Raw genomic sequence first — 25,287 nt, 5'->3', positions numbered from 1 at the left:
TCTTTCAACAGCTACCCACCTCACCAGGGGTACAAGGAGTTCTGCTTGCCACTAGCCACTAATTAAGCCACCCAAATTAACAGTAATTGACTTGGAAAAGCCAATTTACATTCTCAGTTGCTATAGGAAGCAAATTGACGCCTTGGTCAGTACTTAACTGATCCCATTTCCTCGGAAAATTTGCATTTCAGACACACTCACCACTCCCTGCACCCAGAGCAAAGATGCTATGAACGAAAGCACTCATTTCAAACCTTCTTGCAGCCAGAGTTGTGCCTGAGGTCAGCAAGTTGAGGAAAAAATCGCCCTTATCTTGCCCTGAAACTTTAAAGATGAACTGTAAACTATTGAATTAGAGGAGGATAAGACAGGCAATTATTCTCGGATAAAGCCCAACCATCCCAACTTTTGCTGACTTCCTGAACTTCCACTCGAGAGGAGGTAATCTGATTGTACCCACAGTGATGGATTCACACCGACCAGGGCACACAGGGTCCTGGCAAAACGAGCTGTTCCTTCTGCAAACCCCAGGAGTGGGCACTGCACACGGTTTGCTTCTCCCAGGTCACCCCTGTGCCAGCAAAGGAACAGCAAGTACAGGATTTGGGGCTACCACAGTCAAATGGCAATGCTGCAGTGAATCCAGGCAGAGAAAACTCTCTGTCAAATGTGGACAAGAGCTGCTGTACCTTTAATTATTCTCCCCCTATAAAAAGCAGAAAGATAAGTCATCAGTTAAACTGGCAGAGCTTATAAAAAGCTAAAGTACATTAAAATATAAATTATAAGGACAATGAAAATATATCGTGCATGGTACACAGAATCATTCGGCATCCTTAAAAAAAGCCATCTAAATAAGCATCAGGAACACTGAAGAGCTACAATTCAATGTAATCCATAAAGAGACATTAAGTTAGTTGTGCTTACAGTCTGTGAAGAAAGCAGTTAAGATTCCCAGGCTCTCATCCAGCATAAACAGTGCTGCCCCATAGACTTATTTTTACCTGGGAAAAACAAAAATCTATAGTTTCTTTCCTCACCAATGAAGGAAGCATAAAAGAAAATGGTCAAACAGTTAATCTATTAAAGAGGCATCTAAATACTTGAAACAGACAAATCTGACAAATATGAGGGTTTTTTAAAATGGTTAGAGGGAAATAAGGCTCAGTTTGAGGAAAAAAAAAAGTCATTAGGAAGTGTTGATATTTTAAGACATTAGATTTATGCAAGAAAATTAAAAGGAAAAACTGAAGGCTGCCTTAAAGCAACAAAGGAGGCAGCGTGCAGCAGCCTGTCACTGAGACTTTCAAGTCCCTTTTATCCCAGATGCAGCACTAACACTGCAAGCAGCTGCTGGCTGTGGGACAGGGGTGGAGGCATCATCCCCCGGGAGTCTGCAGGGCACAAACACCCAGCCATCAGCTGCAGGACAGCTGCTCCACCCCATACCCTGCCATTTAATTATGTCATTAATAAAGCTGATCGAGCCATGATACCAGGATATTGTGACCCAGTTCACACATACAGATACACATCTATAAAATTCAGTGTGCCACACCACGTATGTCAGAGATAGAGAGCAAAAACTTGCAGCTCCTTGATGCAGGATATTGTGTGCACCACTCTTGGTTCAGATGTGCTGACAGGGAGCAGAGCTCTGTGCAAAATGCCCATCGGTGCCCTGGCTTCAGGCTAAATTACACTTGCAATGGTATTTGCACTATTAAAGCACTAAAAGAGGACTTACATCTCCTGCTTTAATTTCTGCCTTGGCTAATTTCAGAAGGCGCAGAGGAGAATAATCCAGCAGCACAGTGCAGCCTGCATTAGTCAGGGTCTGGGCAATTAGCATCTTTAATAAAGACTGCTCGAGGATAAGGTATATTTGGAAGCAAAAAACCCTAAATTTAAATTATCTCGTTTTGATATGCTTGGGATTCAAAGCAAAGCTTCCTGCTGTCTTCAAAGCATCACTGAATGTCAGTAAGAAGAGAAAAGTATCACTCTGTCTCTGGCTACAACATTCATTTATTACCATCCATTCACTCATAAATGTCAATGTTGTTTCACCCTCCCATTCCTCCTCATCCCCTTTGCATCCCCACTCCAAAAAAAGTATTTATGGCCTTTCCTAATGAATCTGGTGTGATTTTTTTACTGCTGGAGATTTAAATAAGGCAGAGTCCTGTAGTATCCTGCAGTGCAAAGGAAAAACACACACCAGTGTGTATGCATACATTATAGAAAACAGGCAATGTGTAATACAGGAGTCTTTATGAGGGTTAGATTTATTCCTGTTACAGCATAAATGCAAAAATCTGCATTGTGTTTCTAACAGATAGCACCACTTACACCTGGGAATGTAACTCCCACCACCATGGAAGGACAATAATTACATTATTGTCATTGCTACACAGGCTTCCCTCAGCTGGCAGTGCCACAATGCCTGAGTCCAGCAACAGAGGAGTGTGGGATGCATTCACTACTACAGGGTTTGGAAAATTTACTGAATCTCTTCCCCCTCTTGAATTGTCATAAAGAGCTCTGTCAGCCTGATGGCATTCATCAGGTCAGCCTGATCTGGCAAATTTATACATTATCCTTTCCCTTTTCTTCTGCTAGCAGAGGGACACGAGGAGGGATGGAGAGCAGACACACACAGACGGGCACATTTACTCCTGAGCTCCTCTAATCCTACCCACAGCATCAGGAGCAAGCAAAACAGTAGTAAAAGGATTGTCATAGAAATTTGAGTGTGTTCCAGCAAAGCATCCCCAAATTCTGCTTGTGAGCAACAATCCTGCTTTCTAGGAAGGGGAGGAAGAAATGAGAATTATGACATATGGTAATAGGGCCAAGGTCACACCTTGCTCATCCCTCCTGCTGTTTAGACAGGTTAATTTTGAAGGAATGACCTATTGATTAGCAGTGCTCTTTTGAAACTGTGACAAATGACGCTAGGATCATTTTTTAATGGCCTAAGAAGTCAAATAACTTATCCATTGGCAAAGGAGAGCAACTGATGGCTTCAAAAGAGTACAAATCTACAGGTTTGGCTCCTGAGCACCATGGTGACACAGCCAAGCAGCTCCATCCCTCACACTGGGGTAGCAGTGAAATCCTCATCCCTGCTGAAGTCACAAGGGCCCCACTGAAGGATTAGAGGCTTCTCTGTGCCAAGTGCCACCTCCTCCCCCAAAATGCTCAGTTTACTACGAGACAGAACAACTCAGTGAAAAGCAAGCATGGGGAGAGGATCACAGGAGGATAATGATGCTTTCCCAGCTCATCTTAAGTTTTCCTCATCCATCAGAAAACTCTGCCAATGAAGTAGTAGCTGTATTTCAGCACCCAAGCTGTTCTTTAGCAGGACAGAATGCCTTCAAAAACACTTTGCATTTGCTGAACTCTGCATAAGGCATTTGCAAACAAGCAATATCTTGGTTTTTAGGCCAACTGTGTGGCTTTTGTGGACGCACACTGACCATGGCTTGTCTGGGCTGTGGGTGCCTGTAAACAGCAAACCTTGCTCCATACACAGCCAGTGTTTGGGATATGGAGACAGGAGACATCACTGCTCACACCTCAGGAGATAATGCCCATGTGCACACTCAGTTTGGCTGTGAGGATTTCTCACAGAACAGAAAACCCAACCAAGGGAAGCTTTTCCAACAAACATTTCTGATAATTGCATACATGGGAGGAGGAGATAAGGAGGGAGCATGAAAGCTGACTGCAATTATCAGGGAGGACGGAACAGTTTGAAACGCTTCCAGTTATGGAAGTTCTACTGTAAGAACTTTGTCATTTCAATTTTGCTCGTACACTTTATGGTGCTCTACATTTCTGTGAATTCTTATCTCTTCAGCCCAATGCCACAGGCTACAGGTCTGGAACACAGCCCAGCTCCCACTTTAGTCATCACTGAAGGGAGGGAATGCATCTCATGTCACTGCAGAGCTGAGCACTGCCACTTCCAGCCCCACAAGACTCTGCAGGATCTTCTGGCTCACCAAGCAAATGTGAATCTGAGGGGCATCTTCTCCCAGCGCTGCTGCCACTTCTTCCTCCATCATCACTGCTGTTTGATTTGTCTGAGGAACCTCAGCTGAGGCACAGGATAGTAGCACAGCAAGTTGCTGGCTGCCAACCAGAGAAAAACAGCTCTGCAGCTGACAAAGCCCAGGGTCTGTCTGTTGCTCCTCCAGAATAATCCACTTCTGGCTGGCTGGAAGAAGCCAGTGAGCATCTCCCACCACAAGCCCACAGCTCTCCACAGGATGCAGGTGGTAACTCACACCAAGTTGGCTGCCCTCACGTTTGCTCTTCGGTCAGATGGACTCATTATTAAATAGCACCCTTGGTGGGGCTACGAGTTCAGAACTCAACAGGATCTGCTTGGCACCGTTTCCTTTAAAGGTAGAATAACCCAGTGTCACACTGCTTTATAGGCTGAAAATCCTAACAGCTTCCTCTGGGGGCTTCAAATGAGCCCCCACACATTGAGTTTCCTGACTAGAGGAAGCTTGGTCTGGTCACACACGGCCTCCCCAGAGCTGCCAGGCTGCTGTGGTCTCTGTCACCAGTTCCTGATGCATGGAAAAAGGATAATTTCTCCAATACTTAATAAAGCTCTTGAGATCCAAGTGCTATTTTATTCACGTAAAGACTTTTCATGAAGTTGGTGTGCACAGGCAAAGTTTTCCCTCTCTTTGCAGAGTTTGCTGCTTGCTGATTTCCACATTTAACTCACACTACACACAACTCACCCAGGTCGCCCTTTCAGGGGTGCAATCTGCAAGGAGCTAAAGCACCAACTCGAAACAAAAGGAGCGTGAAACAATACTGAGGAGAAAGAAGCAAAGGACTGAACAAAGTGTCCTTGTGATGCCACAAAATTACAGTCTCACTCTTCAGTCTTTGTTTCCTTTTGTATCCATGTTCCTGGGGAGAGCGGAGTGAAAGAAAATAATTGAATAAGTGTCCTTCCTAAGATGCTTACAGCACAACAAAAAGCTGTGCTTTGGTGGCTCTGTTCACCCACGTGCAGCCCAGCTATTTCAGACCCTTCAATCTCTTCTGGCACTACACAATTGTGACTCAGGCTCGCTCCTGGTGTAAAAGCCCCAGCTCAGGTTACAGATTAATGTGTACCTTGCTGCTCGGCAGCTCCTGGAAAGCACCACATAAACCCAAGGAGAGGATGCAGGCTCAGGCAGGTGAGGAACTCTCCTTTCAGTCAATGCAAAGTTAATAATTTTCCTAAGAACCAGTGGCACTTGAGATTTTTCTTGACATTTTCATTTTCTGCTTATACACAGACAAAGCCACCTCTTTTGAGCTACACAGAAAATGTATTCAGCACATCAGAGCCCATTTTATGCGTGGCACTTTAGCATTGCAGCAATCATTACACTTAAGGACATACTATCAAGCAGCTTAACACCCCGTTGTGTTATCCATCCCCCAGCTCCCAGAGCCATCCCAGTGCAGGACCACATCCAGTGTTTACTGCCTAATGGGTCCCTCTGGGATGCTCGTGGATTTCTCCACAGCACAAAGTTTTTATTTCATCAACACAGCCCTCCCTTTTCCCATGGCTTGTGCTGAGCTGTGCCTGCCAGCTCCCTTTACTCAGAGCCACCAACAACCTCTGCCCTAATTGGAGGCCACTCTTTAATGCCTGCCCAGTTTTCTGCCACTTTGTCCAATCTGTTTCCTTGCGAGGGAACACTCCTGCCCTGTCCTCCGTGAGCAGCATTCCCTCCCTGGCCTGACACAAAGTCTATCACATGATGCATTGGCCTCCAGCTCTGCTCCTCTCTTTATGTGCTTTAATAATTCTATATTAGGGAGAAGTGACAATATAATCCTTGGTCCAATTCTACCACGGCCATATTTGAAATTCAGTAAAGGTTTTTAAAGCTTGTCCAGCATTTTAAAGACCAAAACACAACACTTGGTCCTAATAGCAGCTGTACAATCTAATTTGTGGCTGACTGACATAGAACTAAATGAGGTAAAATAAGAATATGAAGGTGTTGGCATGTGAGGAAGTTTTTACTTTGTGATTTTTTAAAAATTATGACTATCAGCTTACACAGTACTTGCAAAAGGGATACATTTCAGAAAACTGGTCCTACCTCCATGCAAAACATTGAGATTCTTGAATTATAACACATTCTTGACCTTTTCTTAACCAATTAAGCACACCATTATGGGCGCCTCTGCAGCACAAGCAGCCAGACCTGCTGAGAACCTGGCTACCAGCCTCCACAGTTTTCTAGTTCTTGAAACGCAGCCACAGTAAGAGAACATGAAATCCCACCTGCAGCCACAGATCCAGCAACGTTAACAGCAACATCCTTCAACAGGAACACCACATCCTTCAAGGTACCAATCAAGCATGAAGAGGAGCTGAAGCTGTTTTCCCAGTTCCTGGGATGTTCCACCCCGTTCCCAGGACAAAAACCTTTACACAATGTCTATTCAGTCAACTTCACAGATAATTCAACAGCAGCAGAGTTTTGAATGTCAAAACTTAAGGTAGGATGTGTTCTTTGGGTGGATTATTCACCACCACTCCTTCCACAGGCACACAGTTTGTCATCCCTGAGGTGTTAATGCAGGTTCAAGGTCTCTTCTATGATTTGTGCCATTTCTGTATTGGTCCCATTTGGCACTCGGGGGTCAGTTTTCCATGAAGACATTGCCCACCAAAGAACAGGTCCCTCTCCATTCTCCCCTCAAAGCAAGTACACAGCACAACCCGTCAGCAGTACTGGTAATATCTAGATCCCTTAAGCAAGGGTCATAAGCTTTTAAACCCAAACACCCCCTCCAATTTAAACCCTGTTGTACACTAAAATATGGATGAGCAAGAAAGCATTATCCAATGAATAAATTTTAGAAGGAAACACAAAACTAAAAAGCTGCAAGAGAAAACAGAAGGTAGTACGGACAGAGCTGAGAAATAACTGGTCACTGAAGTGCAAGGCTTAAATAGTCTCATTAATGCTTAATAAAAAATAAATAAGGACAATCAGGACCCCCTTGGTGGCCTGAAGATGTGCACTTCAGAGTGCAGGGAGCACGAGCATCTTAGCAGCAGCTGCTGTAATCCTTGTTACACATCAAAACATTAACGCTGCTCCTGGGCTGCACTTCTCATCAACCTGCAATTTGGAGAGGTGTCCCAGATTTAATACAGGCCTGGGAGATTACTGAGCACATCCTGGCTCATCTGTAATAAAAGAAGCTGCCTCTATGCCTTGCTTCTCCCTGTAGTGATTATAAAACAGCACATAATCTCTAAGTGTTGGGGGCAGGGATCTGCTCACTCCTCAATTAGGGGATTTTTTTCAGATTTCTGTAGGGGGAATGTGGCAACAGCAGCAGGTTTGTACCAATTCTTTCCCATTTAGAAGTGTTCAAGACATGACTTGAAAATAAAAACAAACCACCTAAGTGTTCAAATAAAAAAAGACTTTCCCCAAGGCAAAACATCCCATTTTGAGGTTCAGAATTCCTCCTACAGCTGAAATGATCAGCATGAAATGTTCATCCTGCGATACAAAAAGAGGGAAGTTGTGCCAAGTGCACATTTTCCTGAAAAACACATTCAGACAACACTGTGTCTCTTCCTCCTCACACCCAACCAATGCTGCTTCATACAGAAAACCAGGGCTTGGAGGTGCAGGACAACAGCTCAGGATATAAACAGAACATGTTCATACAAGTGATTTATAGGTCAGATCAGGGACACTCCATCCTTATGAAATAAGGAATGGCACAAAAAGGCCGCTCTTGGAGCAGGCTGGGGATGGGCAGCATTTCAAACTGACCCCTGGTATCATAAGCACCTTGGAGTTGTTTCACTGCCAGAGCACAGTGGAGACACTGCATCCATGGGGAAAGGCCACCTTAGAAACCTCCTCTCCAACCTCAGCTGGCAAAAGCCTCCACCTAAATACACAGAGCTTGCCCAAAAGCTCAAGGCAAACCAGCTGCCCTCACCAGCAAGAGCAAAACAAAATCACTGGGTTGGAAGAGACCTCCAAGCTCATCGAGTCCAACCCAGCCCTAACACCTCAATTAAACCCTGGCACCCAGTGCCACATCCAGTCTTCTCTTAAACACATCCAGGGATGGTGACTCCACCACCTCCCCGGGCAGACCATTCCAGTACTTTATCCCTCTTTCTGTAAATAACTTTTCCCTGATATCCAGCCTGTATTTCCCTTGGTGCAGCCTGAGGCTGTGTCCTCTCGTTCTGTCAGTGCTGCCTGGAGAAAGAGCCCAACCCCAGCTGAGCACAGCCACCTTTCAGGGAGTTGTAGAGAGTGATAAGGTCACCCCTGAGTCTCCTTTTCTCCAGGATAAACCACCCCAGCTCCCTCAGTCATTCCTCACAGGGTTTGTGTTCTAAGTCCTCTGATCAGTGCTGGGGCCAGGCAGGTCACACTTCCCAAAGTACCAGCTCACACCAAGTCATTTATTTCCTGTCCCCCATCTCCACCTGGGGCAAGGACGAGCCTTTTGAGTTGTTTCCTTCCTCCATCTCGTTGCACAACACAACAGTGCAGCCCCCTCCCTGCTCCGGGGCCACCGCCGCGTTCTCCCGCTGTCAGCACCAGGGCATATGTGCTCCTCAGCTTCCTCAAGTGCGCTATTCTGAGCCCTGCTAAGAAAAATCTATGACTTTACACCCTGTCTGAGCCTCAGCAGCAATCACTAACACTCCACATTTTCAAATTTAATCTCATTTCTGATTAAACTTTCCTCTCTGCCATTTGTAATCTCGCTTGGCGGTGTGCTTTGTGCAGCTCAGTATAAATATGTGCTTTAGAATTAAACTGGTTCAGCAATTTTGACAATGATTTCTTGGAAATTAAGCTGGGACAATTTGTTTGGCTGAAGTGGAATCATCTGAAACATATGACAGAAAGGCTATAAAGTACTTTGTAGTGTAGCACACTAATAAATATCAGCAATTCACATCTCATTTATGCCTGGCTGCAGAGGTGTTCGGCAGAGGATTGTGACTGTGTGATATCCTCTGACCAAATGCAGAAACAACATTTCTGCTTAAACTATAAATTGCAAAGCAAAAGACCACACAGAGGTGACAAATATCCCAAGGAATAACCTGATTAATAATAACACTTTAAAGCAGGGCTGAACAGCCAGAGGAAGGGCTCTTAAGGCCAGGGTTAGTCTCAAGAATGATGACCCCAAGCTCATGTTATCCCATTGCTCAACACAAGGCCATTGGACAACCACACTGCAGCAGCTGACAAATCACACCTTGTTTTACAGCGGCTGAAAACATCAGGAACTGTCCTGCAGCCACCCAAAGCCCATGGCAGCAGAAGAGACACAAAGGGCCTCAGCCCTGCAGCTGCTCCTGCCCCCAAACCTGAGCTCCCCGGGAAGCTCTAACACAAATGCAGGCTCTGGGGAGCTGTGAGACAGAGCTGTGCCTCATCCCTCACCAGGGACTACAGTGCCAAAGTCCTCAAGGGACTCCTCAGCCTGGGAACATAAAGATTTCATCACTCCTGTGGGAAATATTACACACATGATTAAATTTAAGGAAAATCCTTGCCAAATAACATCTTCCCAAGTCCTCAAGCCCTCCATGCCTGTCTTTGTGTGATATTTGTGGTAACTACTTCTTCAATTTCATGACTGCTTAGTTTTATAGTAACTTCTTTAGTCACTCCACCTAATTTTAATTCTTAAGCAATTTAGCAAATGTTATTTTTGCTCCAAAACACTTTCCTCCACTCTTCTTCCTCACACGCTTTTAAACTCCTATTCTGCCTTCTCCCTTAAATTCTTCTGTTCCTTAGTCCTTAAGAATCTCCTTGTTCTGTTTCTTCTTCACAGCCTACTTTATTCCTACATGTTCTCAGTCACCCCCAGACATTTCTCTGGTGGCCTGACCCTACCACATCCTGACTCATCTCAGAATAAACAAACGATTCTCCCCAACTCAGCATTCACTCAGATACATCCTGCAAAGTTCACAGCACGACAACACCCTGACAGACATCACTCCTCTGCAGTGCTCCAGAGCTCAGCACCAAATACTTGACATCCACTTCCAGTAACCATCGCTCGTCTGACATTAATTTCCAATATCAATTAACACAGCAGGGGCAGAGCAATTATCCCAGGACCTAAGGAATGCACTGGGTGAACACACACAGGGGTGGGGTGTATGCCATGGAAGATGGAAAAGGAGGAGGAGGAGGATGGGCCAGAGGAGCTGCCTTCACTGCTCTGCAAGCTGCCAATGGTTTCACCTGAAGGCTCAGTGTCCAAAGTCATCTCAGCACAAACTCCCCCACTGCCTTTTCTGAGTGTGTGCAGCTCTCTGCTCTCCAAAATCAGCAGCACTTGTGGGGAAAGGAAGGAAAGGATCCAGGGCAATAGCTGAGCATTCAGTGCAGCAGATGGAGGCAACAATGATCCATCCCCCAGAGCAGCTACTGGAAAACCAACACATTCCCTGGGTGCTGATCCCAAAGATCTTCTCCTCCTCCTCCTCCCCACCCCCGTGGCAGCATCTCCCCGTGCTGAGTACACAGGGCAATATTGTCCCCGAGTCCCTGCAGGCATCCTCTCCCACTCAGCTGCAATGCTTATGCAAAGCAAGGTGGTCTGCTCAGCAAAACTCAGGCACACAGAGAAAGCATCAGCACTGTTTTCCAGGACTTCAAACAGGAGGAAATCCTCAGATCTACTGTAAATACTTCCTTTAAAATGTTTCCAAAGTGCCACTGCCCCGTGGCACAGACTTTAAACACACCAAGCCATTGATACCATTAGAGCAGGGATCTTCTCCCCATGTCATTTGAGGCTGAGCTCCCATTCCTAAATAGAGCCTCAGAAAACTAAAGAGAAGGTGCATCCCTAATGAATATTGAAACACTCAGATTTTTATTCTCCACTTATCTCTGCTCTGGTGGTCTACTGATCTAGATATTTAACAATCTCTTCTAGCATAGCCAAATTGCAATTTCTTTCCCCATAATTAATCCAAGGTGCTGCTGGACTAAGTAAAACAAAGGGACTTATTTAATCCTAGATGAAATTCCTCCAAAATTAGTAATAGCATACTTACAACATTATTGAACCATTATTATTACCTTTTTTTTTTTTCTTTCAGTGCTACTGAAGGGCTTCTTCATTAGCTTTTAACAAGAAATACATACAATAAACAAATCTTGGCTTTTTGCTGCGGTAACCATTTTCTCGGACAGCGAGACAAAGTAATTTTGAAATTATCTGCAGAAAACACCCATTCTGAACTACCTGAGCTGGTAAAAAGCCCAATTATAATCCACACACACCTTCACAGAGTTAAACCAGCCATCTTTCATGAGCACCCCTCCACAGCCCTGTTCAACCACATACTCTGACTGCAGGCACCGGGAGATATTTTCCCAGCTCTGTGAAGCAGCAGGAGAGACCATGGCAGGGCCAACGTGCTAAGGAACGTGTAGGAGGCAGCAATAACAAACTGACAGGCAGAAATAAGGTTGTGGCTGGAACAAATGGAGCTCTGTGGAGAAGTTTGGGGGGTTTCTCTCCGATCTAACGTGGTACTCCATCCAGCCCTAGACCTAGATATGCCTCCCATCCTCCTGGCATGACCAAGGCATTCTGTGCAAAGGAGCCTTGAAATCTGGGTTACCAGAGCTCTTCTGAAAAGTGCTTTTATTCTTCAGCAAGCACCAACAAGGCCTCGTTCCCAGCTGGCAGAGATTATCCAGGATGAAGCTACTTTCTGTATTGTTATTATCCAACAGTGTTTTCTCACTAGACATCCTGAATTTTCAAGTAGTGCAAAACATTTACTGGGGCCTACATGAATACACTAAATTATGGCTTACCTAACAGCACCACCTCCTTCTAGCTTTCCACCTTCAGGCCAGATTTCTGTAATTTAGCAATAACACCTCATTCTAAGGCTGGAAAAGCTTTCAGCTGGCTGAGCAGAGGCAGCAAATAAAGAGCAGTAAGGCTGCAAACATAACCAAGCTGGGACTCAATTCAGAAAGAAGACAGGGTAGACTTTTGCTCTCCAAAACTCAGAGGTGCACACAGCAGACTTAAACAGGCTACATTTTAATTTGCTTTTCCACATCCAGTCTAGCAGCACTGGGAATTCCCTTAACTCAGGCACTCATTAGCCCATGTCTGCTTTAGTTACACAAAACACTTCACCCCTCTAGGAAATGGTCTGGCTGTCTTGATCACTCGTTATTGCAAGATAGGTCAGATAATCTCAGGATCTCTCTCAGTGTCCCAAATCCACAGTGCCCAATGAACAGGGCTGGGCTCTGAGGAGTGTGAACTAATTTAGTGTCACCCAAAACTTGGCCTTGTTCCCCTTTCCCCTGTGCCATGGGCGCTGAGGTTCACTTCCTTTCTGGGTTTCACTTGGTTTTTAACTGTATGCTCCCACATTGGAACACCACAATCAGCTCAGGACTCGGAACATGCTTAAGAACACATCCCAGTCGTTGTTTTGGTGCTCACATGCTGTACTCAGGTGCAGTGTTGTACTGCCATGAGCATCAGCAGTGATGAGGTACAGATCACACCTCAGCCAAAGCTCTATTCACAGCCTGACAACCAAACCTGGGTCCATCCACATCCCACCTCAGGGACTGGAGCCCCAACATTCCCAGTCCCTCCATGTGGATCAAACCCCTCTCACGTTGTGTTTAAGCAGAGGAGAACAGAAACAAGGATGTTCTGACAGGAGAGTTAAGTTCCTTGGCTCCCCCATCTGGCAATGTCCCTCTCTGTCTGTGTGCAGAACTCAGGACTCCTGTTTACCCATTGATTTTTAAATAACATTTCCCAACCTGGATGCACAGAATAGCTCCCAGTAAATCTTCCTGCTGATGCCTTCCTGAGGCAGCCAACAGCCTGAACCAACAGCATTACCAGGGGCTCTGACCTTCCCCATCCATCTTAATTAGATATTAACTTCAAAAGGCTTTTTGCTACACAGCTCCTGCCAGCATCAAACAAAAAGACAAACACCAGCCTTGAGTCGTCAAAAATGTAATTACAGGGTCTCTTGGAGAGGTGGCTCTGCCTGCTTCTCTGCTTTTCACTCCAGGAATTTATAGCAGGGAAACAGCACTTTAGCAATACTTAGAAGAGCCCTACAATGAGAAAATACACCAAGAGATACTTGCTCAAAGTACAGCTTTATCTATCTCAACAGCCCTATCAGAAACACTCACATTGCTTATTTAGTGTTCTCCCACCTAGGTTTCCAGAAGTTGTCTCCTGTCCCTTTTTCTCACACAGGTGTGGACAGCCCATGCAGACCCTGCAGCCCAATCTGTTGGCACCCATCAGGCCATTTAATTACAACCTGGGGTGAAGCAAAGGATTCAGAAGGTGGGTTGTCAGCTGAAGTCACTCCAGAGCACACGATGGCATTTGCCACAGGAGTTCCTCAGGCACTACCAACACAGTCTCTGCACCTCACACACCAGAAGGGCAAAGTGGCAGCAGATGCCAAAATGTAGTGAGCATCTCCTGCCAAACCTGTGGCACCCGAGGTACCTTAATCCACATAGGAAGTAACTCAAAAAAGACTGGATGTGGCACTGGGTGCCGTGGTTTAGTTGAGGTGTTAAGGCATGGGTGGGACTCAATGATCTCGAGTCATTCTGTAAGTCTGTGATCTACCTTAGGGAAGCTGTGCTAATAAATAATTTTTAAAAATAATTAAGTTAAAAAAAAAAACCCTAAGCATGCTCTGCAAATCAGGTTTAGTTCACCCACGAGCTGCTGTGGCAATAATAAAGTCCTGCTCCTGCAGACACTAAAAAAAAAAAACCAACAAAACCAACCCCAGAATGGTAACCTTGAAAAATTAGGACTGGGAAGCTGCCTCCTAATTCACCACACTTGATCCAGGAGCAGATCAAAGTGCAGCCATAGGGAGCAAGAGCAGAACCAACTACCCAGCAAACATCCCAGCATTTATGGCTGTTCAGAGGCAGCATTTTGATGAGGGGATGTTTGGAGATGGGAAGAAGCAGTTGAACATTGTTATTCCTGTGATCCTTTTTGCCTTGATGGGACATAAGAGGTGAACTCACAACTCTTTTTCCAACCCATGCAGCCCAACAGCTCAGCAGGGGTTTCTCCCCACCATGAATACTTTTCTGATGGGTATTTCTGTCTGATGTAATAACTCCTGTTTCTCTTTCCATGCACTCCTTGGATCTGAGGAGTGATGGAAGCACCAAGGACACTGGCATTACCACTTTTCCTGTTGTTAGGACAAAGCTAAACAACCACATTTAGCAAAGAAATCTCAATATGGATTACATCTGCATCCCTCCACCTTTTCCCCACAGCAACTGAAGCATTTGTACCCCAGTGCTGAATAAAATTATTGTTTTCTGACAGAGCTGAGGCAGCACGACGTGCTGCTAGCCCACACAACAGAGCACTGACATTTGTGCTTACAACTGAGAAATAGCTCTGCTCCACAGAGAAGCATTCAGGACTAAAACTTCCAAGTAAAACGTAGCCTGGCTTTAAATCTATTCATTTTTTCTATGCTAATACATTAACCAAAGTTGTTTAAATTACATGAAACAGAGATTACATGTGAGTCACAAGAAACTCTCATTTTTCTTTCACCTGATGACTTCAGGAAGCAAGCTGATCTCACGTGAACAGCAATAAAACATCAGAACCGGGCAATTCATCATGGCAGCAAAGTGTTAAATAATAAGCTTCCCTCATACCTGTTTTCTCCTATTTTAATTTAAAAAAAATTCTTGCTACTTTGAGTTATTTTGAAGCTGTGTCTGTTTATTCTTCTGCCAAGTTGTTGAAATACTTTTAGCAGAGACAACAAAAGAAAACAAATTATTTCACAGAAACCCGAATAACAGCATTTAATGTTATAGTGAGAGCCAAATCAACTGTTCCTATAATAAATCTTTAATCCCCTGAAAATGTTCTCTCACAATAGCAGCACATTGAAGCAAGGAAGCGACACAGCTCGAGTCATTCAGCTGACAGTGCAGCACAAGAACCATTCAGGTCTGACACAATGACTGCTGCTCCTTGCTCCAAATGGGCAGGCACGAAATAAATGGGATTGTAGTGGCAGGAACATCACCTGCAAGCGCCAGGTGACACAAGGTTAAGAGCACTCTCTGTCCAAGGCCCCTGTGGAACAGCACTGAGGGGGCTGAGGGGGGCTGCAGAGCCTCTGAGATGGTGAAGAGCAGGGTCAAGGGCAGCTCAGTGCACCCTGTGTGCTCTGCTCTGAGGAGGTGGCAGTGCAGAGGGCACAGCCAGCCCTGTGCTGCCATCAACCAACAAAGTTATCCAAACCTTCCCTTTGCTCCTCAGAAGCAAAACAGACCCCCAGCATGAGCTCTTTCTCCTCTCAGTGCTTTGACCACCAGATAACAATATTTATTCTCCAGCATTCTCCATTTCTCCCTTGCTCTGCAGTGCCCTTCAGATGCCAAGTGCTGCTTCCACCCTCCCCTGGTGCTCTCTGTGATAAAAGCCCAAGTGGCTCACCTGGAGCTGTCACCCTCCCTGTCACTGCCCAGCCCCTCCTGCACCTTACAGACCCCACAGGTCAGGTCCAAAAAGGCTCTTGGTGTGTCTCTGTCAGGAGAGGTTCTGTGCTCATGTTCCTGGGCAAGAAAACTTTGCCACACCTCAGTGTAAAATGTCAGAGGTGTGCAGAGACAGAATCACAGAACCATGGGATGGTTTGGGTTGGAAGAGACATTAAAGCTCATCTCATTCCACCCTCTGCCATGGCAGGGATACCTTCCACTGTCCCAGGTTGCTCCAAGCCCTGTCCAGCCTGGCCTTGGACACTGCCAGGGAGCCAGGGGCAGCCACAGCTGCTCTGGGCACCCTGTGCCAGGGCCTCCCCACCCTCACAGTGAAAAATTTCTCTTCTGTACATCAAACCTAAATTTCCCCTCTTTCAGCTGAACAGGGGCTGGGTTTCAGTTTGACTTCTTCAGGTTTTGTGGAATTCTTTAAGTTACCAAAATCAATTTAATTAAATTGAAAAGCATTCATTTAATTTGTCTGACTGTTCAGCAATTCTTATCAAAATCCTAATCTCCAGGGATGACAGTAACAACCTTCACAGATAAAATACAAATACAAGAGGTCTCTTGAGGGGAAAGGGGGCTGTAGCTTTTTTCAGGAGTTTTTTTTTTCCTTTGGAGGATGAGGAGGTTTTTGTCGTTGATTGATTGGCTTGGGGTTTTATTGGTAGAAGGCAAAAAATAAATTCACAGCCATTAATATCCAGGACACTGGAAGTTAAATTTCCTAAAAATGTCAGTATCACTTCTTAAGGATGGGAAGAGCAAAAGGTCAGGTCACTGTATCAGTCCTTGTTTGTTGAACAGGAAGATTTTTGTTTGTTTTAAAGACTTTCAGAAGCACAACTGAGCTATTTACTCAGGTCTTGCAGCCAAACTTTCCTAAGGGCTTTTAGTGCCAGGCTGAGCAGGATGTGCACAGAAAAAAGCCCAGTGTGATCTAATCACCAAGAGCCTGGAAAAGATGACTTTCAGTCTGCATCAAATGCTACTTGATTTTATTTGACCATTTTCCACAAGCCAAATCAATGTCTCAGAGCAGAGAAATCAATCAATGCACAAAACTTTTTCCATCATTGAGCTAAAGGAAGGGAATGCACAGGAAAAACTCTTCTCCATATCAGAGCAAGTGCTGTGTCATGAGGAGCAAACAGCCAGGCCAAAGCCACGTGTGGAGAGTTAGTGCCCTTCCCAAATATAACAAAACTTCTCAGCACAACCCTCTTTCAGAGTGTGGGTGACAGAAAAACCTTAATGACACCTCCTCCAAGTTATCTGTGGGAACTCTGTACTGCATTAAAAATACTGAGAAATGCTAGCTTGGTTATGTTCTTTGGCCAGGCACCACCTCCTCCTCTCTAACGTCCTCTCATTTATTTAATTTCACAGGCCATTTGACTCTTCCATTTCCATTTTCGTGTTTGTTTTCTTTTAATTAAAAAAAAAAAGCTTTGTTTTTCATGCACTTTAAGCTTTTTAAGAAATGAAGTTGTTGAAGCTGTTCTTTGTTATCCACATGTTTTCTGACAGAAGAATAAAAAGCTTTCCAGATGAGTATTAGTGGCATATAAATTAAAACAAAAGAAAAAAATTGTTTATTGTTAGAGCTAGGAGACACCTTATTCCTCTGTGGGGGCTGACCTTGATGGATATGTAACAAGTTGACTGTTTGCCAATCAATTTTATTTTCTGGGAGAAAAAGGAAGCTGTTTCACTGCAGATCTTGGTCGGCATCATTTTGACGCTGACAAAGAACTGCCCCAACATTTCCAAAGACCTTAAAGATTTCAGATTTTTGGCAAACCCTCTTTGCTAAACACGAGGCACCACCCAGCTGGCAGTGGGTGTTGAACATGTTGAAAATGGAAGAGAAATCTGCAATAACAGCACAGCTGTACCAGACAAGCCTGTAGCACACTGGCCCATCCACCATCAAACCATCATTCTCTTACCAAACACATCCTGCCCCATCTCAAACATTTCCCAGCTGGCTCCAGGAGGGAAAGAGGGAGCCAAAATACCCTCGCTGTCATATTTGAAACACCTTTTCCAACCCTGACAAGCATTCAGGTTCATTTCCTCCAGGATGGAAAGCTTGTCAAATCCTCACTACAAAAAATGTGCTTTTCAACAAATTTTGCTCGTCTCAGAGAAGTCCAGGCTTCCCCTGGGATAAACCACCTAATTTATGGCATTTACCCTTCATTATGCCTGTGCTGCTGTTCACATGGGAGGTGTTCACCATCAGCTCCTTCCTCCAGCCACACAGACAGCAAGTCCTGTCTGCACACAGCAGAGGAGCCACCCCCAATGAAAAATTCATTCCTGGTTTTACCATCCCTACATGCCAAGTCATATCTATCAATCATCCATGCAGATTCATTCAGCAGACTCTTCTAAGACACACTGCCCTCAATTTCAGACGTCTTTAACTCAGCATTCTCTGCACATGTGGAGTTGTCCTCCTTTCTAGGATTTTACCTTGAACCCCCCTCTGTGGATCTCCATCTCAGCCATGAAGTGGTTGCTAAACACAGCAAACTTCCTTTATAAATGCCTGGCTGGAAGTCAAGGATTCCTAAAGCCCCGGCATTTGGTTACACCCTGTTTGTAAAGCTTTCCCCAAAAGCAGTTTTACTTTCTTGTTACCAGACTTCGTCTTTGGCCCAGGACCATCAGACTCAGCAATTTGTTTATTTTGTCGTTCCTAAATCCTCTCACCAGGGACCAGCCCGTGGCTTATCCTCTGCTGGCACACACAGTCCTACACCCACCAGGGTGTTCAGCTTTGCTCTGCTGCCCTGGAAAGTGCATCACTGCATTTCAACAAGAGAAGTCCCCATATCAACACTTTATAACTCCCCCTTCACAGGAGTCCACCTTCTTCCAAGGCAAACTGCCTGTTGTCTTTTCACTTCCAGCTTATTTGCATGAATTTGAAAATGCAAAATTTTGGGGCTTACAAGTGTTCAATTTTGAGGTATTTCTGGCACCAGGCCACTTGCAGCTTTACAGGTTGGTGGAAGATGATCACTAAAACCTTATGACACTGCAAACTCCCCGTAGGAACTCCAGCACCTTTTAAGGGACACTTTTAGCTTGTTAAATCCTCGCTGTCTATTCATAAGCCTTGCACAAGATTTTTTGGCTTCTGCTGCTATGAATTTTGCAGTTCTTGTGGCACAAAGCTGCTTTCTGCCAGCAGCCACCTCTGAATTTTCATTATTAATGCCACGGACGGGTCTATCCTGCAGCACACCCCATAATGAGATTTGTGCTGCCACTCTTTAAATAAACTCCCCTGCACACAGAGCCTCAGTCTACCCTTGCCTCCCCACCTGAAACTGAACTTGAAACATCCCCCAGGGCAGCCTCTCTGTCAGGCACTGCTCTCAAGATCCTTCACAGGTCTGCACTTTCATCTCCTGATTTCTGGGGTTGCTGCACTTCTGAAGAGGGAACAGCTTTTATTGCCAGACATAGTGAGGAAAGGCTCATTTCTGTTTGTCATTATTTCCTTCTGGAGCAACCTGAGAATAAAGCAGCAGGTGATTACCCACTCCTGCTAACCAACCCACACTAAGATCAGGGTTTTCCTCATTACCAGCAGCATCCCTGGGCCATTGATCATACTACAAACATAAAAAATACCGTAATCCCCTTTCCAGCCATATGGCAGCACTTCAGCATCCTTGTCATCCTGCCTATTCATCAGATCTCATCCATGCAACCCTTCAATTCCCACCCAAACCATGGATTTGGCCTCAGAACTCTGCTTGGAATTAGCTGCTTTATTCCATACATGGAGCTGGCAGGGCTGCCAGTGAGCAAACATAAAGGCAGGGGCAGCGTGGCTCGTTAGCTGAGCACACTCTGTTGCTGGGAGCATCTCAAAGATGAAAAGAACCATTTCAAGCATCACATCCCCTCAAAAATAAACAGCAAAAAAAGGCAGCAGTGCAGCTTGTCAGATGAAGTTGATTACAAATCAAGCACATTCACAGACCCAGGCCACAACATTTGGGTTCATTAGCAAGAAAATATTAAACAAGCAGTGGCATTTGCTTTTTATGGCAGCCGAGTCAAAAAACAGCTTCTGAGTTTTTTGCTTTGGTACAGATCCCTGATAAAAGGGGTCTATTCATATTTCTGTCTGCTTTCAAAAAATATTTTGCCTTTTCTAAATCAGATTTCAAAACCTGATTATCTTAGTTTTAGCCACAGTATCAAAGCCAAGTAAATGTTTAAATAATGAACAAGAATTCACTTGGACAGCCAGATTATTCTGTGTTACACTCCAGCCCAGAATAGACTTCAACTTCAAAATTACTATTTAAAAAAAAAAATCATCCTTGAATCACAGTACCAGCAAGCAGTTCATTTAAATGTAGTCATTCTGAGAATCATTTCAGCTTTGATTACCAGGAAGACAGAAATACAGAGAGAGGTGTCAGGATAGCAGCTTGAGGGCATCCAGTCTACAGAAACAAGAGAGAGTTCTCTAAGAAGACTTGCCATTATCCCTAAGAAAATACATTTCAACCTCCCTGGAGTCTTGTTCATCCTCCTCACATCTGTCTTAGAAGTCCAAGTTTAGAAGCAGTGCCAGTGATAAATGAGATTTCCCCTATGCAAGTTCCGCTCCTCCCTGAGTGGTTACATAAATCTAACAAAGGAAGTGCTGCCACCCCAAAGTTTTAGAGCTGGGAAGGGGGAGAACAGGAGAGAGACAAAAGAGATGGAATTATAAAAGCTCACTGTGCTCACCCTAAACCATTGTGCTGTATTACTTCTGGCAAAAATCTTACCATTTAAGGGGCACTTCCCACTTTATAACCACTCACAGAGCAATTCATGGACTCTCAAAAAGCTCTCCAAGGAAAGAAGAGACAATATGAAAAGAACAGAACATTGTTTAATGAGGAAAAAAAAATGCAACTCTTTTCTATTCCATCTTTTTTCAAGTCTATTTTGAAAAAAATTGAAAAATTGTTGCATTTAAATTCCAGTTTGTTACTCACAATTCAGCATTTACCTTTCTGTTGAATTATCTTTTTCTTCCCTGCTCCCATGCCCAGGGGTTAGCCCTTCTCTGCATGTCTCCAATGTCTCCAGTCATTTCCTTGTCTTATCCGAAGGACGTTCTGAGGATCTGCTGTCATTTCTTATGGAGATGGGAGATCAACTCCAACAGCATCTGCAACAGTTCAGGCTTCTTTTGGTCTCTGCTGAGGTCAAGATTAAGACACAGGAAAATAGGGTTTGAGTTCAGACTTGGATGTCTAATATTGCTTATCCATTTACAGACTCACCAGCCGTGAGCTCTAACGAGCAAGTGAGAGAAATGAGGTAAAATGGAGAACTTCTCTATCTCTACAACGCCTTTTCAAGGATAATCCATCCAATTATGAAATGCCACCTAAATTATTTTTATTTTAAACCCAATAAGTAACTACTTGAAGTCTGTAACGTGAATGCCATTAACCAATTACAGAGAACCACCCAAACCCCTGAAGAAGAAAAGAAGAAGGTGAAGAAGTTCCCAGACAATGCCCGCAGCCCTCCATCTTGGCTCACATGTATTACTACATACTAAAACCCCAAATTCTCAGTTTCCAGAATTCCAATAAGCACCCAACTCCCTCTACACCAAGTAAAAAGGGGCAGATGAAGGAGAAGGGGAAAAAAACAGCAGTGAGGCAGCACAGCTTGCAATAGATCAGCACAGGAGCTCCTGCTTGAGTTTAGAAACTTTTTTTCAATTTATAAATGAGTAGTTCTATACTTATTTCTTTTTTTGTGTGTTGAAAATTCCTTCTCCAGCACCATTCAGGAGTTGGTTACTTCCAAGAGGGATATTCATCATCATTTAGCTGCATGCCCCACTTGAGGGGGAGAAGAAAAAAGGGCTTCCAGTGCAGGCACAAAGATAAAAACACATGCCCAGGACAAAAAAAAAAAAATAAAAATAAAAATAAAAATTAAAACACAAACTCTGTCTGCTGCAAACTGGACTGAGACCCCCAGCTTTTCACCCAGGCCTTTGGGCAGCTGCCAAATTCAAACCTTCCACTGCTCTGTCAGCCTTGGAGAAGCTCAGCTTGATAACCCAGGGAGAGAAACTTTGACCAACAGGAATGAGAGAAGACTCCTTCAAGAAACAAGAGATGGCAGCCCAGACAAGTTGCTAATGAGCAGCTGTCCTATTAAAGCTTGAAAAGCTACTAGATTCACAAGACATTCCTTCCAGTACATCATTTGAGGATTTCTTTTAAAAATAAACGCCAGAAAATTTAAAATCACTTGTTGGCCAACACACACAGGGATACATTTGAGGATCCATTCTTGGTTTGGAAAGAAAGGAGATTTCTTGCCCTTCATTTCCAGCCTTGAACTGCAATTGCCTACCTGGGAACTTTGCACCTTTCCTGGAAGTTGCCCTTTCAATAATCCTCAGTATAACAGAAGGGGCCCACAGGTAATTAACTCAGACTTTTCACAGCCTGAAAGCTAGACAGGTTTGTCAAAATGATTTTTATTCTTACGGTTTATTATCTTGTTGTGAAGATTTTTATGAGAAAAAGATTAAATCACCACCCTGATGTGTGCATTTCATTAAGCCCCTAATCCTTAAAGAGTCACTAACGCAGCTCACCATTGAAAAGCATTAAATCACCGTTCAGTCATATTGACCAAAATAATCTCCTAATTATTTCAGAGAGGAGCAGAGCACCAGAGATGCGCTGTAAATGACACCTCAGAATGCACAAAACAAAAGGGATAGAAAGGCAACTTTGATTACTTTTGGTCTGTATGAATAATGGAACATAAGAAATCTATCCCTACCGAGCAACTACTCAGGGTAGGTAGGATTTTAAGAGGTTCAGGATTTGGATGAGGTGGGGAACAAATTCCAGCTGCAGCAGATCAGCCCCTGCCACCACAACAAGAGAATTATAATGAGCAATGAATTCCAGGTGAGGAACATTTGGCAAATTCAACCGGCTTCTGAAGAAAATGCCCCAAAAGCACAACCAGTCTGTAATAAAAATAAATTGCCAACCACACAGCTGATAATGGAGCTTGCATTAGCTGGAAGTGGATTTAATTTTTTCTTTGGTTTTGCTGCCATAAGTGTAACTGGGAGCACATGGGGAGGGCACCATTGAGAGGTTGGACTTTACAATCTTGGATGTCTTTTCCAACCTTACTGATTTCTCAAGGTTGGAACTCACTTCTGACTTCATCCCTTTCTTCTTCCTCCCCTTTGGGTGGACACAGAGGAGAGCTGCTGCCACCAGCAGAGCCCCAGACACACAAACATCATTCCTCTCTCTTCCTCTATCAGGAGATGATTCCCACAGCATCCCAAAGGCTTTTCCTGCACTCACACATTTGCTGAGGACTCAAGAACAGGGAGCAGCTATCACAACCAATGCAAGGAGGAATCCAGTAGAGAAAACCACGACTGATACAGCTTTGTATTCCATGTTAAATTTATCACACCCTCTGTGACTGTAGCCATAAATCTTTCAAGAGGAGCTTGCTTCTAAAGCTTGATTTTGAGTATAATATTTGCAATTTAAACACCCAATGGACCAATAATAATTCACTGTCAACCTTTATAAACCCTTTTGAATAACTTGCATTCTCATTACTAGAAAGATTATCAGAAATGAAGAAAAAACCAGCAAGCAGGCTTAGAAGGAAGAAGAAATCCCTCAAGTCAAAACATGAGTTCAAAGGATAACTTCCACATCTTTGTATTTTTTTAACCAACTTTCTGTTTTATCATGACTAATAAGGCTCAGAATCACCTTCCCAACTAAACAGATATGGTAGGATTTGTGGTGAGGCACAGCTTTCAGGTAGATGCACCAAGATCCCCTGAGAGGATTGAAGCTTAAAAGAAAAATGACACTTTTTCTTTGAGCAAACACTAAACAGACATAGCTGTACAAGAGAGGAAACAAAGAAGAACTAAGGGGATTTTTAAAAGAAGCCTCTTTCCTACCACTATTTCCCCCCACACAAGGTCTTTGCAGGTTTGCCTTTATCAGAGAATCTCAGAATGGTTTGGGTGGGACTTTACAGATCAGCCAGTTCCGACCCCCTTCCATGAGCAGGAAAAATCCAGGTTAAGAATTTTCTGTTGCTGCCAACCCCACACAGTCCCCATCTCCTGGAAAAGCCTTTTTTGAGCCTCATCTCAGCAGGTTCCCCAGGCTGGAGCCTTCAGTGCCCATCTGTGCAGAGCATCCCCTCCCTGTGGCCAACAGGGATCCCTCTGCCCTAAGAACAGTCCACAAGATGCCTTAAGTTTCAGCTTTCCTGTATTCCAGGTTCTGTGCTGCCCAGGGGCAGTTCTGAGCTCACAGTCAGTGTCACTCAGCTCTGCACAGAGCAGGGACACAAAACAAATACTTGTCCTGCAGCACACCAAGGACAACTTTCACCCCAACAGCACAAACAAGGGTGGGCTGAAGGGAGGAACAAGAAGGATGGGACCTCACAGCCTGGAGCTGGAATTGGACAATTAAACCCCAATATGTAAATGGACCAAAATTTATAAAACTCTGAGTCTGCATGACAGTTTGTCCATTTTGTGACCATTTTGGGTCCACCTCGGGTGTAGCCCTGGTCAGGCCCTGTCCTGCCCAAGGTGGATCCTAAAGGCCTTTTAATAAATATCTACTTTATTCTCTGGCTCTGTCCAGAGTGTGTTTCAGGTCAGCCTTCCCAAGGCATCCCACAGGAGCCCCTTCCCCAAACCCCCAGCCATCACCACCAAACCAGGCAGGGAAATCCTCTCTGTCCCTGCAGCCCCAAACACCCAACACCCACTGAAAGTGGCAGGATTTGTTTGGGCTGGTGGACAAAAGGATTTCCCTTCAGAATGGGAACTCTGTGATGATCAAAAGATACTATTTTTAAATATATTTTTTACCTTGTTCTCTATGCTTTAGACTCCACTGGACTCTGCTGGAGGCTGGATTTTCTCTTTAATTAACCAAGCTGACCTGGAGTAAGTTCTATTTATACTTCATGTCCTCCCAGCACTCTTGATAAAATCCAAAGTATAGAAAGGCAAATACCACGGGGTACATGCCCCCAAGCCTGCACCAAAGAGAGAGAGGCTGTGCAGGACCAGGAATCCTCATGGCTTTGAGGCAAACCTCCCTACACCTCTCTCTCAGAGCAGGGCACCACAAAAGACTAACCCAGCTTTTAAGCTGAAGGAGTCAGGTTTCAGCAGCATGGAAGTCAAACTAATTAACTTTCCTACAACAGCAAAAAGCACAAAACATCAAAATAAACCCAGAATTTAAAAAAAAATTGCATATTTCTCCACCAGCTTCCCCTGCCCAGCCAGATGAATCCTCCCAAGGCTGCTGCAATGTCACAAAACGCAGTCCTCACCCCACCCTGGGCATTTATTGTTTCCATGACACAAACACCTGGCTCCCTGCTTTCACCTGGGTTCAATTCCCTCTCTGCTTCCCTCCCTTTGTCTTCACCCTGCAAACTGCCTCCCCCAGCCCTGCCCAGCTGCTCCCTATAATCCCACCTGGGCACTCGTAAAACACAGAAGCCAGACAGCAAGAGGATTGATTTCCTTTTTTTTTTTTTTTTTTTTTTTCCCTCA

At 44.4% G+C, this 25,287-nt stretch overlaps 1 long non-coding RNA gene across 1 annotated transcript; it reads right to left on the bottom strand.

The window, feature by feature from the left end:
• Window positions 1-4,802: 4,802 nt before the first annotated feature.
• On the bottom strand, window positions 4,803-25,018 carry LOC136368281 (uncharacterized). Its single transcript, XR_010744819.1, has 3 exons — window positions 24,589-25,018; window positions 5,155-5,341; window positions 4,803-4,944 (listed from the first exon to the last, which is right to left on the bottom strand). It is a non-coding gene; the product is annotated as an uncharacterized lncRNA (long non-coding RNA).
• Window positions 25,019-25,287: the final 269 nt, after the last annotated feature.

The sequence above is a fragment of the Sylvia atricapilla genome, chromosome 16, assembly GCF_009819655.1.
Source record: "Sylvia atricapilla isolate bSylAtr1 chromosome 16, bSylAtr1.pri, whole genome shotgun sequence".
NCBI lineage: Eukaryota > Metazoa > Chordata > Aves > Passeriformes > Sylviidae > Sylvia > Sylvia atricapilla.
This window is presented reverse-complemented; position numbering and strand designations above follow the sequence as displayed.